The following is a 16204-nucleotide window of genomic DNA, read 5'->3' as shown; positions in this document are numbered from 1 at the left end:
AATGGTGTGTCTATTATATGTTACATATATTATAAGATACTTTCATTCACAAAGTTTTATCTGGATAACAAAACAACCTTAACTGAGCCATATAAAACAGGCCAATATGTGGTGAGAGCTATGGGTATTTTATGATTCCTAGGATACAAAGTGCAAGATGGGACTGTAGAAGATGAGGAAACAAGTCTAGAGTTGGGTGATTTACTGTGTCTAGGCGGAGTTGGACTAGAATCCAGTCTGACTTTCAGTCCTATATGTGTGTGTTTTTAAGATTTTATTTATTTATTTGAGAGAGAAAGCACACATGCCCAAGCAAGGGGTGGGGGCAGAGGGTAGGGCAGAAGGAGGGGCAGGGGGAGAGAGAGAGAGAATAGGAGGAGATGGAGAAGTAGACCCCGCCGCCCGCCCCTGAGCAGGGAGCCTGATATGGGGCTCGATCTCAGGACCCTGGGATCATAACTTGAGCCAAAGGCAGACACTTCACTGACTGAGCCACCCAGGTGCCCCTTACTTAAACTAGATTTGCTTTTCTCTGATGCTACTAGGAAAGGACTTCAGCAGTAAAAGCTACAAACTCAAGCAGTCCCACTTCAGCACATTCTCAATCACTGTTTACCCCACCTGTACCAGGTCACAGCTAGTCGTTTACACAGTTTGTGTCTTAATCCTCACTTCAAGGGCATGAGGGGGGTAGAATTAATAGATCATTTACCCAGGGGTCTGAAGGTAAGCATTTTAATTGTTCTAAAAGTGTCCTAAAAGATTATCCATTAAAGACTGTAATAATACAGCTTGGCATGGTGGTAGTACATCTACCTGGGTTGTGAATGACTGGCAGGTGTGTTTGAGAGGCTCCAACCGGGTAGAATAGATGGCGTGGTGTGATCATTACGGCCGATGGCAGTTAAAATCTTGAGGCAGATAGCTTATAAAACAGAATGTGTGGTGAATCTTGTTTGACTTCTATTTTGGTGGATAATACATCTTTTATACTTTTTAACTGCTGTTTTGCAAATTAACATTTGACATCTCATCTCCTGATCCATCAGGGGGCAGAGATCGTGAGAAGAAGAAGGAGGAAGGAAGAAGAAATACTTCTAGAAAGTCCTGGAGCTGGATCACATGGCAGTAGGAAAATCTGTTTTGAAGATAAGATATCTAACCTTTGGAGATATCATTCATTTGGGGCAGGTGAGGTCTCCACCATCCCAGTGGACAAGCTTGCTCTGCACTCTCATCTTCTGTATCTTGGCCAAAGGGAAACTGAGGCTTGCAGGGGTAACATAGCTTTCCCCCATTACTCAGAAGGGGGACTCAGGATTTCCAAACTGGTCTCCCAGAGTCCAAAGTCTAAGCTCTTAACAATTATTACATGTCTTTATCCTTTAGGAAGAAGGGAAGGGATTTCTAACTCAGACCTAAAAGCATAAAGTGGTCAAGAGAAGCAGTTTGGAATTCATTCAGATTAGAAAAAAGTAAGCACCAATCTGTGCCTTGATGCTATTGTACTTGGGGGTTTTATTTTTACTGTCTTTCCAGAAGAAGCATAGGTAGTGGCATTGTGTACACTAATCTTTTCTCCTTTGTCATTCATATCTGGAGGGAGTTTAATAGCTGGACCTAGGACACCCTGCCGGTTAGCCTGTCAACTGGTGGCAGCTAACCAACTTCTCTTATTTCTCTGGGATTTACTCTTTCAAATCTTATAAGGGAGCTCAGGCTGAGGGGAGGCAGGTGGACCCGAAGTGACCAAGGCTTGAATGAAGACTCTTACACAAGTCAGCCAAAGATGGGAATGAGACGGTCTGAATTACAGTTCTTAGGAAGTAGAACATTGAGTACAAATGCCTTGTCTGAAAGGAGGGAAGACTTCTGCTGGGAGATACTGTGGTAGGTCAGAGGACAGGGTAAGTCTAAATAGAGCAGAAGATGGGAGGACAGTGAGCGGAGTGCTGGAGGTTGTAAAGAATGCCCCCCACAGGGTCTGAGCACCGCAGACCTGAGCTGATGATCTACTCTGTGCCCAGCACTGTTCTGGACTCCAGGTACACAAAGAGGGCAACTTCCAGTTCCTGGCCATGAATCCAGTCCTGGTTCAGTAGAGGGAGACAGACATGAGTCATGAGTTTCTCTCTTTATCTACTTTTCCCTGGCAGTCTCCTGGTATTCATAAATGACCATGACTTGACATGCTATGCCTTTATAATAATATTTTATAATCAGTGGAAAACCAAAGGAATGACTGGAAGTTGCCTTTAGTTATGGGAACAGCTGGGCCTCTCAGGATAACACTGGAAACCACTACCCCATGCGAGCAAGGGGCTGTTGGTTTCTCTGGAGTCGCAGCTGCTTCTCTTTCAAATAACAACTTTAAATTCTGACATTTTAGCATTTACATGAATGACTGTATGACTAGACACCTGAGTGATCAGCTCTCCCAGAAAACTTCTGATTAATGGCTTTCTAGTTTTGAAAAATGGGCCTTGTTTTTCTTAAAGTTCTTTATAACTTTGCAGCCCAGTGACTCCCTCCTCCCTTTTTTTAGATTGATTTATTTATTTGAGAGACAGAGAGAGAGAGAGTGAGCATGAGCTGGGGGAGGGGAGCGGGCAGAGAGAAAGGGAGAGGGAATTTTAAGAGACTCCAGAGCTGAGCACAGAGTCCAAGCCAGGCTGGATCTCACCACCCTGAGATGAAGACCTGAGCCAAAACCAAGTCAGACCCTTAATCAACTGCGCCCCCCAGTGACCTTCCTTTATCATAGTTCTTTGACTAGAAGAAGACCGTCTGCCAAACCACCATTTTGCCTAATTCAATTCAGTTACAGGCACTGTTAATAATTTGATATTCTGTCCTGAGCTGATTTTGGCCAGAAGCCATCAGCTGTAGGAGGGGATCAGCTGGAAGTTCTCTTCCGACCAGTCATTCATTCACTTTCTGAACATTTGTCACACCCTGCGCTGAGCCAGGAGCTTTGAGGTAGGTTCTCTGTATCCCATACCCACACAATAGATGTGGTCAATGCCTCTATCAGAGATGAGGCCACAGACATTGAACAAGTAAGTCCACGCATTTGAACAAGTACCACGGAGGAGAAGCCTAGGTGATGTGAGTGCATCAGGGGGTCAGGCCTAATTGGGGTGGGGAGACAGGGAAGGCAGAGAGCGACAATAAGGCTGAGCTTTGAAGGAGTGGGCACCAGTGGGGCAGAGTAAGGCGAGGGCGGCAAGGCAGAGAGAAGAGCCTAGTGCAGACTGTGAGCGGGGACAGAGGAGGGAGTCACCTGCAAACTGTCAGGGGCAAATGCAGTTGTGATGCAGTCGTGGTGCGGAAGAGTTCCGCAAGGTGAGCATGGCGTGGTGGGCCCGAGCCACCACACAGGGCCTCGCAGCCCCTAACACGTGTGGATTGCATTCGGGGTGGCATGGGATGTCCTGGGAGGGTCATGAGCAGGGAAGTAGTGTGATCTGCTTACATTAAAACAATCTGTGAATTCTGCATGTGGACGGATCAGATGGATCCCATTACAGGGCCTGAGTCATTGTACACCTGGCTTACCGGCATCGCGCCCTAGGCAGCTCGTTCTCCAAGCTCTAGGGCGAGCCGCCCACCACCCCCTACCCCCCGCCCCGCCCCCCCCCCCTCCGGCTGGGCAGGTGCATCCTGGGCGCATGCGCACACCCCCTTCCCCGCGCGCCTGAAACCAAGTGTCTGTGACTGTGGCACAGGAAGGCTTTGAGGGGCAAACAATAAATCAGGTTTTAAAGATGTCACCGACTTCAAGAACAAGATTCCAGTCTCTGGTTGATTCTCAGGGAAGGGAGTACACTTGGCGGCGACCGTCTCATCCGCATGTCCTTAGGGCCGGTTGATTTAGGAACATCTCTATTACCAAACTGGTGTTTAGTCAGCCCCATCCTTTTCTAACTCAATTTCCTACTTCTCTCCCTCACAGACCATGCATTCTTTGGTTATCTGATTTGTCTTTGTAATTTTTTAAGGACAAGTAAAAACATCTTGAAAAATCCGGTCTTTTTACTGTCACTTGTCATTAGTTTCTCCTCCCAGCTGACTTCATGGCTGAGACCTCCCTTGAGGTAATATTTTTTTCCTGACTTGTTGAAGGTAGCTTGGTTCTCCTCTCAGCCCCCATAAGCAGGGGCATGGGGTTGGGTAGGGATCAGCACAGGAATGTGCTGACAGGGTCAGGGTTTGTTGAAGTAGGTGGGGGTTGAAGGGTGAGGGACAGATCCATCCCAGCTTCACGCTGTAAACGTGATGGCAGTTCATCTGGGACTTCCCAGGTGTTCTTTGTCTGCAGGGTGTGCATGGAAGTAGAACGATGCCTCAGAACACACGTGACCTACTGGTCAGGATACCTGGGTTGGATTTCTTATCACTTCCTAGAGGATAACCCTGGACCACAAAGGAATTAACATGAATGAGTGCCTGTTAGCACTGCACTATATCCATAAAGACTCATGGGCACTTGGAGTTGTAGGTGTTTTGTTTTGTTTTTGTTTTTGTTTTTTTTTCCATTTAGAAGTGAGGACATAAAGGTTCAGAGAAGTTAAGTAAAATACCGAAAGACACAGCTGGTAAATTTCAATTTTTTAATCTGTTGAAGGCAGATAGAAATATGTCACCAGTTGACAAAGCCTGAGGGAGCAATATGTCCACTGGGAAACTTCCATGAAGATGTGGCATTATGTGGCCCATGTAGTAGGCCTCAGCGCACACATTTGAGGGGTTTCTAGAGTGGACCTGGTATCTCACCTGTTCCTAGAAGTTCCTGACCTGTTCTACAACGCCATGCTCCCTTTGCAACATTTCTTTTTATGCAAAAAAGAAGTTGTCTTGGTGAACACAAAATGTGTGCTCTGCTTGGGGATCTGCTCCTGGCCCCTTTCTTCCCCAATCCCCACTCCTGTTCTGCATCTTCCCCTACAGACCAGCTATCAGGAGCCCACACCCCTCTTCTCCCAAGCAGTTCCTTCTGCCTAGAAAGCCTTTGCCTGCCCCATCCTGCTCTTCTGAGGAACTCAGATTCGGTCTGTTAGTCCCAACACATATATCATGTCTTCAGGGTGACACACTTATCTCCCACACAAGACTTAGGCCCCCAGGGTAGGGACTCACGAAGGAGCAACAGCAGAAGGATACACATCTGGAAGGTGTTCAGCTCTATATGCCCTTTCCCCAGATAATGTGGAAAAGGCGCCCATAACTATGGCCAGGATGGAATTCCCACAATGACTCTTTTCTTGTGACTACAGTCAATGGAAAATGGAGTCCCAGGACTCTCTGATCTCTAATAAAGAAAAAGATAGATAGATAGATAGATAGATAGATAGATAGATAGATAGATGTTAGTAGAGATTGGTATTAACATTTAGAAATCTTATAATATCAATTTGGCTTTAATGAGTCATCATTGCTCAAATTTTACACTATACTGTATAGTATATAATGAAGGAAATAAAAAAGAATAATTCAGTTTCTCCATCTGGTTCAGTTTGGGGGCCTTTTTCATTATTATCTTTCTTTTTTTTTTTAACATGCATGGAAAAAGAGGTGAAACCCTTTTCTTCTGTCTCACTGCACTATTGACATTATAAACATTGACCTAAATTATAACCATTAGGTTCCCATTGAAATGAAAGGTCTGCCCTGGGGTTTAAATTTCTAACTTACTGTGTAAGATGAGCCCCAATTAAAGTCTTCTAATAAGAAAAACAGAGATTTGGTGTTAAAACATCTTCAAATAATCTGTGGGGAGCTTTACTTGTAGCTATATAGCACTTACCACAGTCTGATTTGAAGTAGGGCATTGGTCTATCTCCTCTACTAAGGAGAGAGCTTCTTGAGGAGAAGGAATTTATCTCATTTATGTTGATATTTGGCATATGTTTGAGCCCATAGGAGGTATTCAATAAATGCTGGTTAAGCAGAAAGGAAAAGGACATGCTGAGAGTAAAAGAGCAAGGTAAAGCCAGTCTGGTCTTTTTCTACTTCTTTGATTATGATGTGATGATGATGATAATGGTGATGGTGACGGTGATGATGATGGTGATGGATGATGATGGTGATGGTGATGATGATGGTGATGGTGATGAGGATGGTGATGAGGATGGTGATGATGGATGGTGATGATGGTGATGATGATGATGGTAAGGATGATGGTGAGGATGATGATGATGACGGTGATGATGATGATGATAGCAAGAGTTAACGACTGACAGACTTGCTTGCTATGTGCCAGGCACTATGTCAAGCACCTTCCATACAATATCTCTTTTAACTTATATAATCCTGAGGTACCCATTTTCCCCATTAAGTAGAGAGGGCCCAGGGTCATTAACTAAAATAACCAAAGCTAACTGACTTAGAGGTGTCATTTCCAAGATCTCAGTTCAGGTCTCAGCATACTTTTAACCACTCTGTTATCTTTCCAAATGAGCCAACATTTCTTTTTATGCAAGTAATTGGATCAAGTAGTAGAAAACATTTCATATGTTCTTATTTCAGTTAGTTTGCAAAGCAACCCCACTGGGGCTTGAATACGGTATATGATAGGCTCAATGGGCCAAAGTTTGATACACAAATGTATAGGATATATAGGATAATGTTTGCTAACCCTGAAGAGTTAAAGAGAATTAAAAGTTTCGGGGTAACTAACAATTTAACCAGGAAAGTGTTAGCATGTTATGAGGAATTTCTCTTCCTCTGAGCCACTGGGTTTTTGCCAAAGCTACAGGGTAGATGCTGCATTAGGAGAGGACGAATTTGATCCAATAAGACATCTTCTCAATCCCTGTGTAAGATTAGTCTGAGTAGGAATCACTTGGTAACAATTTGAAATAGAGTGTGTTAGAAAAACATAGCTTTGTCTGGGTTGAGCCTAGAAATGGGTGACAGATGTTAATGATGAACGACTGAACAGATGTTTGGGGGTGAATTACAAAAAGGTTTTCTATCGCACAGGATCTAAACCTTAACCTTCCTGGCCGATGCTGAAAGGAGAGCTTGTTTATGAAACATGTTCTCGCAAAACTGTTTGGCGGATTGTGACAAAGATGAATGACCGGATACTATAATTTAAATTTGAAAATAAGGTAAATGGGAGTCCTTGTTTGTGTGCATATGTATATATGTTCTCTTTGACAAGGGTCAATGCCTTATTGAAGAATAGGAAGGCCAAGTAAGTCATTCCTCTCTGCCTTCCCCATTTTTCTACCCCTAACTGGAAGGAACAGGCAGTATTTGATAACACACCTTTAAGGCGCAACAAAATTATTAAAATACCACCACTTATAAACATTCTGAAATATCTGCCTTCTAATTATGTGTGGAAAAAAGAAAGAATTTCTATACAACTTAATTGGTCATTTTAACTGGGGGCCCTGAGACTTAAAGTTTTAAGGAGTCTAAAAAATGCCCCACCCAAAGTAAAGAAACAAAAGTAGAGTTTAAAAGCTGTACAGTTACTTCCATAAGCCAATCCCTACTTACCTACTCCACAAGAAGATGAACTGTTATGTTATATAAATCATTGTGATATTTCTGATAATTTGTCTGAAATGAGGGATGGGCTGAGGAGAGGCATTTGTTAATATAGCCCATAATGGACATAAACATGACATATCTTCTGCTAACTGTAGCTGTATCTCCATAGCAATACCATGCATTTAGTTAAAAAGGATGAATGCAGCCCAAAAATCCAAATACTCTCAATTTGGCATTAAATTAATAACAAATGGCATTGAATTTATAACAGACATCATATATATAATAGCTTTATATGTCACAATAGCCCTGCAGGGTAGATTTATTATCCACATTCAATGGTTGAGAAAAGAGACATCCAGAGAAGTTAAGTGACTTGCCCAAGTCACATGTACCAGTAAGTGGCAGGATAAGGATTTATACCTTTGCTGTGTATTCAAAATTCCTCTTGATTTCTAATATGCTACACTGTCCTGGGTAGAATAGGCATTTCACTCTTTGATTAAGTCTTATGTGTTACTGTATATCAAAATGAAATCTAATTTAAAACCATGATTTTCAAACTTGGGATTTTCAAACTTCAAACTGAAGTTTCACTCCCCCCCTCCAAGTTATAACTAGTTTTACTGCAAAAGGACCCTGTACATATTTATTAATTCTTGTACCTTAATAGCTACACAACAAATCATGAACATACAGAAACATGCATCATGAGAAGCCAGAAGTAGCACCCATTCCTTCTTCATATTAGCAACACGTCACTCTCGGACAACTCCTGCTTACATCACTGAGGTCTGTGAACAGTCATTTCTCACAGCCATCCTGAGTAAAAGATGGAAAGAGTACTATTCAAAGACCACTGTTGGGATCCCTGGGTGGCGCAGTGGGTTTGGCGCCTGCCTTTGGCCCAGGGCGTGATCCTGGAGACCCAGGATCGAGTCCCACATCGGGCTCCCGGTGCATGGAGCCTGCTTCTCCCTCTGCCTGTGTCTCTGCCTCTCTCTCTCTCTCTCTCTCTCTCTGTGTGACTATCATGAATAAATAAATTTAAAAAAAAAGACCACTGTTAACTCTCTGTGCTGTTAAAAAGGAAGGGAAATACTAGACTTTTCTTTGCTTCATACTGAAGAGGGATCAACAGGGAGGAAGGCGATAAATGAGAAAGATGTCAGCTGTGGGCAAAGCGGCATACTAGAAGCTGTGAAAGTTGAAAAGATAAATGAGGTACTTAGAGCCTACAGGAGACATAAGACACATACAGAAATAGTCAGAGATGAGGCAAATGGCATACATCAGGGATATGGGAGCTTAGGAGATAATGAGATTTTTAGCCCTGGGGATTAGGCAAGGTTACATAGAGGGGATGGCGTTTTGTACAGTGAGCTTTGGATTTCAAGACTGGGAAAAATCGGTCCTCTTTCCCTTCTGTCTAACTTTCCTATTCCTAGTCTGCTTCTCCTTTTTCTTGCCAATTCTCAAAAGAGTAACCAAGATGCTCTGTTTTCATTTCTTCGTAAGGATTATTCAGTAATCCTTAAATTCACGATTCTGGTTTAGGTCCTTCCTTTCGTTAGGATTACTAACTGTCTTCTAATATCTGTTCTTCTCTTTGGGACGACAGCCCTCAAGTTTTAGGTACATGACCACATGGAATAAAGCCTACATTTGCCAGTCTCCCTTGCAGCAAGGCATGAACAGTTGACTAAGTTTTGGCTAACAGGATATGAGCAGAAGTGCTGTGTGCAACTGCTAGGTTATACCCTTAAAGGGAAAGGTATTACTTTCCCCTTTCCCTGCTTCTTGTTGAAAGGAATGTAGTTGTGCCATTGGTGCGCTATCTTGACCCATGCAGATGAAAGTGTCATTCTAGGGATGGAGGAGGAATAAATAAGAGTGCAACAGCTGGTCCCCCAGTACTGGGAGCTCCATAGCAGTTCCAGAATACTGACACTCATACTCTCATATAAGAGAGTGCCAGGAAAAAACAGAAAGAATTTGAAGTGAGCAACAAAAAGATTCATGGGTGTCCTGAGGAGCTTATTTGGTCAGGTTACCTCTACCATTATCTTTGACCTATTTTACAGGTCCTTAAACTACAGATAACTGATAGTGGTACAGATGATTATTTCTTTTCCACATGCAAACAAATCCTGTCCAGTGGAGGTATAGTTGATTGCCCTCGTCCTTGCTCCCCACTCCTGCACCACAGAAAAAGCCAATTTTACATGAATTTTTAAATTCATTTCAGCATTCTCAATTAACCTATGTGTGATACCGTGAACTTGCCATTGAACTGGTAGCAATATCTTAATGGATCCCTCATGAATTAATGACTTAAAATCTTTGACGTGTATTCAGTTTACACTGGCGTGAGAGGTGAGATTTTAACCTTTATATAAAAACATTTTTCTTTAACAACAGGAGTCCATTGTTTAAGCCACTGCTACTTTGGGTCTTTGTTATAACGATCAAACCTCTATTCTAACCAGCAGCTCCCACCAACCTACTTGAATTATTTCCTTGCTAGTCAGCATTGACTCTCCTTCACAAACCCCCCACCGACTTTTCAATTGTGTATATTTAATGAGGATCCAGCTCTGACTCTTAATCACCATATCTAAATATCCCTTCTCACTCAACATTCATTCTCAATGAAAGAGAACAGTTTTTTTTTCCAACTGTGGATGACAACCCATCAGAGGATCACAACATTAATTTTAGTAAGTCACAATCAGCATTGATAGAAAGTATCAAAGTACATTACACATAGTAAGGATATTTTGTGAAGTTTTGGATTCAGATACCTATAATCACATGCATGGGTTTCCTTGGGCTGCTATAAGAGTCCTGGAGACTAGATGTCTGAAATCAAGATGCTCAGAGCCAGGCTTTCTCAGAAAGCCTAAAGGAAAGTCCTTCCTAGGTTCTCCCAGCTTCTGGAGGCTGCTGGTATTCCTTAGCTTAGAGTAGCACACCTTTCATCTCTGCTTCCATATTCACATCAACTTCTCTGTGTGTCCTTTTCTATCTTTTCTAAAGACACATTCATTGGGTTAGGGCCCACCATAACTCAGCAGGATCTCATCTTGATCCTTGCCTAAATTATGTCTGCAAAGACCCTCTCTCCAAATAAGCTATTTAGAATATTCCAAATATTCTAAAGTTCAGGGCAGATGAGAATTTTCAATGGATTCTTTGCTAATAATTTCCTTTTTTCCACTATATCTCTACCTTAAAAACCTTTCCTTTTCTGTAGCCCTTTGGAGCTCCCCTCTACTTGCTAGATCTTTAAAATTTACTAAGTTGAATTTGTATTTACCAATGTTTTCATGAATAAATATGTGTTCTTGAACACTAAGTAAAATACTTTTCTCATAATGGAGAGAAATTTCAAAAGTTTAAAAGGACAGGACTAGAAGACAGGCCCCTACTACCTCTTCCACTCTGAATCCAGAGAAGCACTTAATATTGTTGGGCAGGCTTTCCTTTTTTGCCATAGTCATAGTAACAATTATGTAGTATAAAATTTCTTTAAGCAATTTTGTGTGCAGTCAATCATTTCAATTTCATAACACCTTAGGACATGAGTTTTAATAATATTACTATTTTAAAGATTATCATATAGCCAGAAAGGAGCCAGGAATCAGTTCCAAACCTATGTTTCCCCAGCACATCATGGTCTTTCTTGGTTCCCATACTGTTGTATTGAACTGAGAGTCTCTGACCTGCCTCCATTTTCTGGCTTCTGTATTCTTCTTCTCATTTCCTAATAGTGTCACTCCATCCACCACTGGCTCTGGCCTGGTCCTGCCCAATCTCATTTGTTACCTTGCTTCCTACTTGCCAGAGCTGGAGAAGACTTAGCCCTGTCTGCAGAAGGGAAGGAGCGAACAGAAAGCAAAACTTGAAGAGAGATCAAAGATGGCTCCAGAGGGATGACCAAGTGCCCAGGAGGAAGAACTCTCCTTGGGAAATAGGACGGACACCTTTTCTGCTAAGACATTTGGTCATCTCTGTGAAGAAGACAGTGACAGCAGCAGAAGCAAAGGAGTTCCTGTCCCTTTAGCTGAAATAGCTTCTCCAGGCTCTGGCCACAAGCCTTGAGGTGAAAAGCGAGGCCTTGCCAGGTGGGTAAGGCACTCCATGTTACAGATCCAGCCCAGGCCAGCCCAGGAAAATAGGAATTACTTCTGTGTATTTGGTTCTGTAGTTTAAGGAAGAAATGATGAGCAGAAATGAAAATCAATACCCAGAAGCCTTCCTCTTTGTCACCTCATTAGCTAAGGTGACGACTCCCAGAGACACAGAGAACACGCCAGGAATCCAGGACAGCTGCGTTCCTCAGCTGGGAGGAGCAATCCCCAGCCACAGGATCTCTGAACACTGAGGAGCTGCTATCTTCCCCAGATGATTAATGGGACCTCCTGTGGCAAATAAGGAAGACGCAAGCTTTAACAGTTTAATTCTTTAAGTCAGGACCTTTTAAATAGGAACGTGTTGTTGAGGGGGCAGTAAAGCCATCAGAATGTGGCTCTGGCTTCTTTCCATCTTATTAGGCTTGAGGTCATTATCCAGGTAATTCAGGAAAAATAAACTGCATTGCCTGAATTACTCAGATAATTACCTCACTGTTCCAATTCACGCTGGTGGTAGAGGTCCAGCTGGAAATGTCCCACGGGCTTCAAATAGTCTGATAACTGAAAACAGGCTTGGTAATTTAGGAGTCGAGGTAAAGCACTGAAAGGGGCTGAGCTCATATAATTAGAAAATCTGGGTGTTTCAGACCAAGCTCTGCTGCATATGACCTGCTTACTCTGGGTTGGCAACTTTTCCGCACTGAAGCCTAAGGCCACTTTCAGGATGATAAACTACTTTGTTGCTAGCCAGTATCCTTGAAGCAATTACTATTAGTACCACTTTAAAAAAAAAAAAAAAGATTTATTTATTTATTTTTAGAAGAGGAGAGGGAAGAGTGAGCAGGGGGAGCGGCAGAGAGGGAATCTCAAGCAGACTCCCTGCTGAGCGCAGAGCCTGACCTGGGGGGCTCGACCTCATGACCCTGAGATCATGACCTGAGCTGAAGCCAAGGGTCGGACATTTAACCGACTAAGCCACCCAGGTGCCCCAGCACTGCTTCTTTGTTGGTGGTGTCATATGCTGGCATAACACAGAATAAAACATTGTCTTATGCAATGGTATAAGATTTCAGGGCAATGCTTCTTGCCCATTAGACTCATCTGGGGAGCTTTTAAAAAAAATAGAGGATTTCCCAGCCTTCACCTCACACCAGTTAATCTGGATCTCTGCATGGGGGCCTTCACATAGGTACTTTTAGAAAAGCTCTCCAGATGATTCTAAAGGGCAGGACCACTGCAAGGCAGAAAGACTCGAAAATGGGAGGGGGATTTCCATCACCTAAGGGTCATACCCAGGGTTTAATATGTCTGACAATGAAGCCTTAGAGTGACAGGTGAAGCTGTCTGGCTGTTCAACCTGTCCCCCAGAGTTCCAGGCAGAAGGCACCCAAACTGCCCTGATCCCTGGGTCTCAGGGGGCCCAGGCCTGCGTGGCGCATGAGGGCCTGGTGGTGCCTCCTGTCTACACCGAACTTGAGTGACCGAAGGACTTAATCAAAACCACTTAACCAGAGCTAATTATTGACAGAGATGGGCCAGAAGGATCATTGCACTTCCTTTTAATCCTTTAAAGCTTCCCCTCCCAGGGACCAGGGGCAGGCGCATCCCCCCCCACGCGGTGTCAGGTCTTCCTAAGGTGCATCGGTGTGTCACATCAACACACATTAAAAGTAACAAGACCATAACCGCTAAAAGACGTGACTTCATCCTGGCAGCCAAAGTGTTTCCCAAGTGCAGAGCTGCCATCTGTTCGGCAGGAGTGGGAACTGGCAAACTGTTCCTTCTGAAGCAGTTCAGGGGCCCTCCGGCTTCAGGGCACCTGTGGGTAACTGTGCTGTCAGCAGGAAGCTACCTTCTCCGTCTGCTTTCACGTGCCTCCATGCGGAGCCGGAGGACAGAATTCCTGTGGTCTAGACACAAGCGCAGCCACCAGGGCTTACAGACGGGGCTCTCCACTAAGTCTCTGGGGGGACATGGCTTAGAAATAATCGTGTAATCTCTCAGGAATGGTCAACTGTCTCAGAACAGAGCAGAACATCTGCTTCCTCCGTGCGGCTCCAGTGAACCTGGGCTGCCTTCTCCGTGCACATGTTGCTCCTGCTGGAGTTTTATGACACTTAAATTCAAAGGACCATTTCTTTTGCCCCATGACAAGGCTTTCAAAGGATGAAGTGCTTGGATTTACAAAGATTCTCCAGGAGCATTTTCTCCTAGTTGTTGAAATATGGAAAACACCAAGTGCCTATGATCTATTACAAGACAATGCAGTGATTCTTCCCCGGGGAGTGCTCTCCACACCCCGCAGAAAAACAAATAGTGTGTGCCCTTTCCCCTCTTAGAGAATAGTCTAGTCTTTTCAAATTCCCCTCGACTGCAGAGAGCTGTTATCCTTCAAAACCTTGTTCAAATGTCACCTCCTCAGGGTGCCTGGGTGGCTCAGTTGGTTCAGCGCCCGACCCTTGATTTCAGCCAGGTCAAGATCTCAGGGTTGTGTGATCGAACCCCGCATCAGGCTCCGTGCTGGGCATGGAGCCTGCTTGGGATGTTCTCTCTGCCTTTGCCTTTCCTCACCTACTCTCTCTCTGCCTTTATCTAAAAAACTCCCCCAAACCAATCAAACAACAACAACAAAAACAAATATCACCTTCTCTGTAAAGCCTTCCGGCATTCTCTTGGGCAGAATTAAGCACACCTTCTGTGGCAGTTTAGTCTCTCTACTGACTCCTAGTTTCTCTACTGACTTCTCATTATGTAAATTTAGTTGCTTACTGTGTGCCTGTGTCCTCCCACTTTCACTCCCAGTATCCTGGACTGCGAGCTCCTTGAAGACAGAGATTGATGCCCATCATCAGGTAGGTAGATGTAGGTAGGTAGGTAGGTAGATGCCCATTAAATATTGTGTGGGAAAGTGAATTTCCTTCTGGTTCATGTTTTTGTTTTGTTTTGTTTTTTGCAGTAGGTGTCAGGGATATGTGACTTTTTTAGGTGTTCCATAAAGATGTGTTCCAAGTATTCGCAGGGAATATGTCCTGACACTTCTCATCTGCTTCCTCACATTTGCCTCTGGTGCTATGAAATCTTCCTCCTGGGGCAGCCCTGGTATTCTCCCTCTGGTTTTCCTGTCACCTTTCAGCTATTTCCCATTTACCATTTCACCTGTTGGACGTAGTTGGCACATGCTTGTAGTTCACAACCAATCCAGGCCTGGCCCGAACTTTGCTTCAATCTCCACCTGCCATGTACCTTCCTCCAGACCTTGCATTTGGAGTCTCCAGAATGATTATGTGAAAGAAGACAGGATCGCCTAATAAGGATGAGCACAGGTTTATCTCATACCTAGACTTGTAATCCATCCTTGAATGTTACTATATAAGTCAGTTATTTAAACTCTCTCATGTTCAATTTCTTCATCTGTAAAAAAGGGAATAACAACAATAGTACCAACCTTTTTTGGTAAATAATAATAACAATCCCATTGTTTGAATATTTGCTGTCAGGCTTTGGGCAAAGGACTTTATGTAGACGGTTTCATTTAATGCTCATGTGATTGTTGTGGGTTGGGTTGAGAAGCAGATTCTGAGATGGAGGTTAGCACTGGGAAATTATATTAGGGAGTGGTGCTGGGAATCATACTGTGGGTGCAGGAGGGGGAAGGAAGCAGGACTGGGCAGAGGAAGAGGCTGAGCTGCAGTATAGTCTAAGGGCTTCAGCCAATCTTACAGGACAGTTTAAAGCTGGATGGCCTTTCAGACTTGTCTTGAAATCTAGGGAGGGAGCTGGGGTCTCCTGCATTGCCCTTTATTGGAAGGAAGTTGTTCCTCCCCAAAGGGAGAGTGACCTGTGCTGAGGCAGCTCTTACCAGCTGAGGGCCATTTTTCAAAAGCCATCACTGTGCAGTGACACTCTCAAATGGACGTATTTCACAGTCTGATAGCATGTAAAACACTTAGCACAATGCCTGTCAAAGAGGAAGCACTTGGTAAATATTAGCTGCTCTCACTGTCATCATCACCATCATTATTCACCACCAGATAGCCCATACCTGCCATCTTGCCAGCAAGAATATAATAAATTGCTCTGCTTGTAGAAAAGTCAATGGCCTATTTACTGAATTCTTCCCTTAAAACAATCTATCATCTTTTAGCAGCATAAAAAAGCTAATGCATATGCTAACGGGAAAGATTCTTATGTATTAGTCAGGGTTCTCCAGAAAAATGGAGCCAATAAGGTTTGTGTGTGTGTGTGGAGAGAGAGAGAGAGAGAGAGAGAGAGAGAGAGAGAGAAATTTACTCATTTTAAGGAATTGGTTTATGCAATTAATGAAGGCTAATAAGTCCAAAATCTGCAGGGCAGACCAGCAGGCTGGAGACCCAGAGAAGAATCAATGTTGCAGTTCAAGTCCAAAGGCCATCTGCTGGCAACATTCCTTGTTCAGGGGAGGTCAGTAAAGGCCTTCAGCTGATTGAACCAGGGTCATCCACATTATAGAGTACAATCTGCTTTACTCAAACTCCACTAATTTAAATATTAATCTCTTCATAGTGGTCCCGCCAAGTTGACAC

General features: G+C 43.6%; 1 long non-coding RNA gene across 1 annotated transcript; it reads left to right on the top strand.

Moving 5' to 3' along the window:
• The first annotated feature begins 5295 nt into the window (after positions 1 to 5295).
• On the top strand, positions 5296 to 12320 carry LOC144295491 (uncharacterized). Its single transcript, XR_013362630.1, has 3 exons — positions 5296 to 5986; positions 6985 to 7115; positions 11354 to 12320. It is a non-coding gene; the product is annotated as an uncharacterized LOC144295491 (long non-coding RNA).
• The last annotated feature ends 3884 nt before the right edge of the window (positions 12321 to 16204 follow it).

Source organism: Canis aureus, chromosome 23 (assembly GCF_053574225.1).
Source record: "Canis aureus isolate CA01 chromosome 23, VMU_Caureus_v.1.0, whole genome shotgun sequence".
Taxonomy (NCBI): Eukaryota; Metazoa; Chordata; class Mammalia; order Carnivora; family Canidae; genus Canis; species Canis aureus.
Note: the sequence above shows the minus strand (reverse complement) of the source record. Positions and strands in the feature narration are given on the sequence as shown.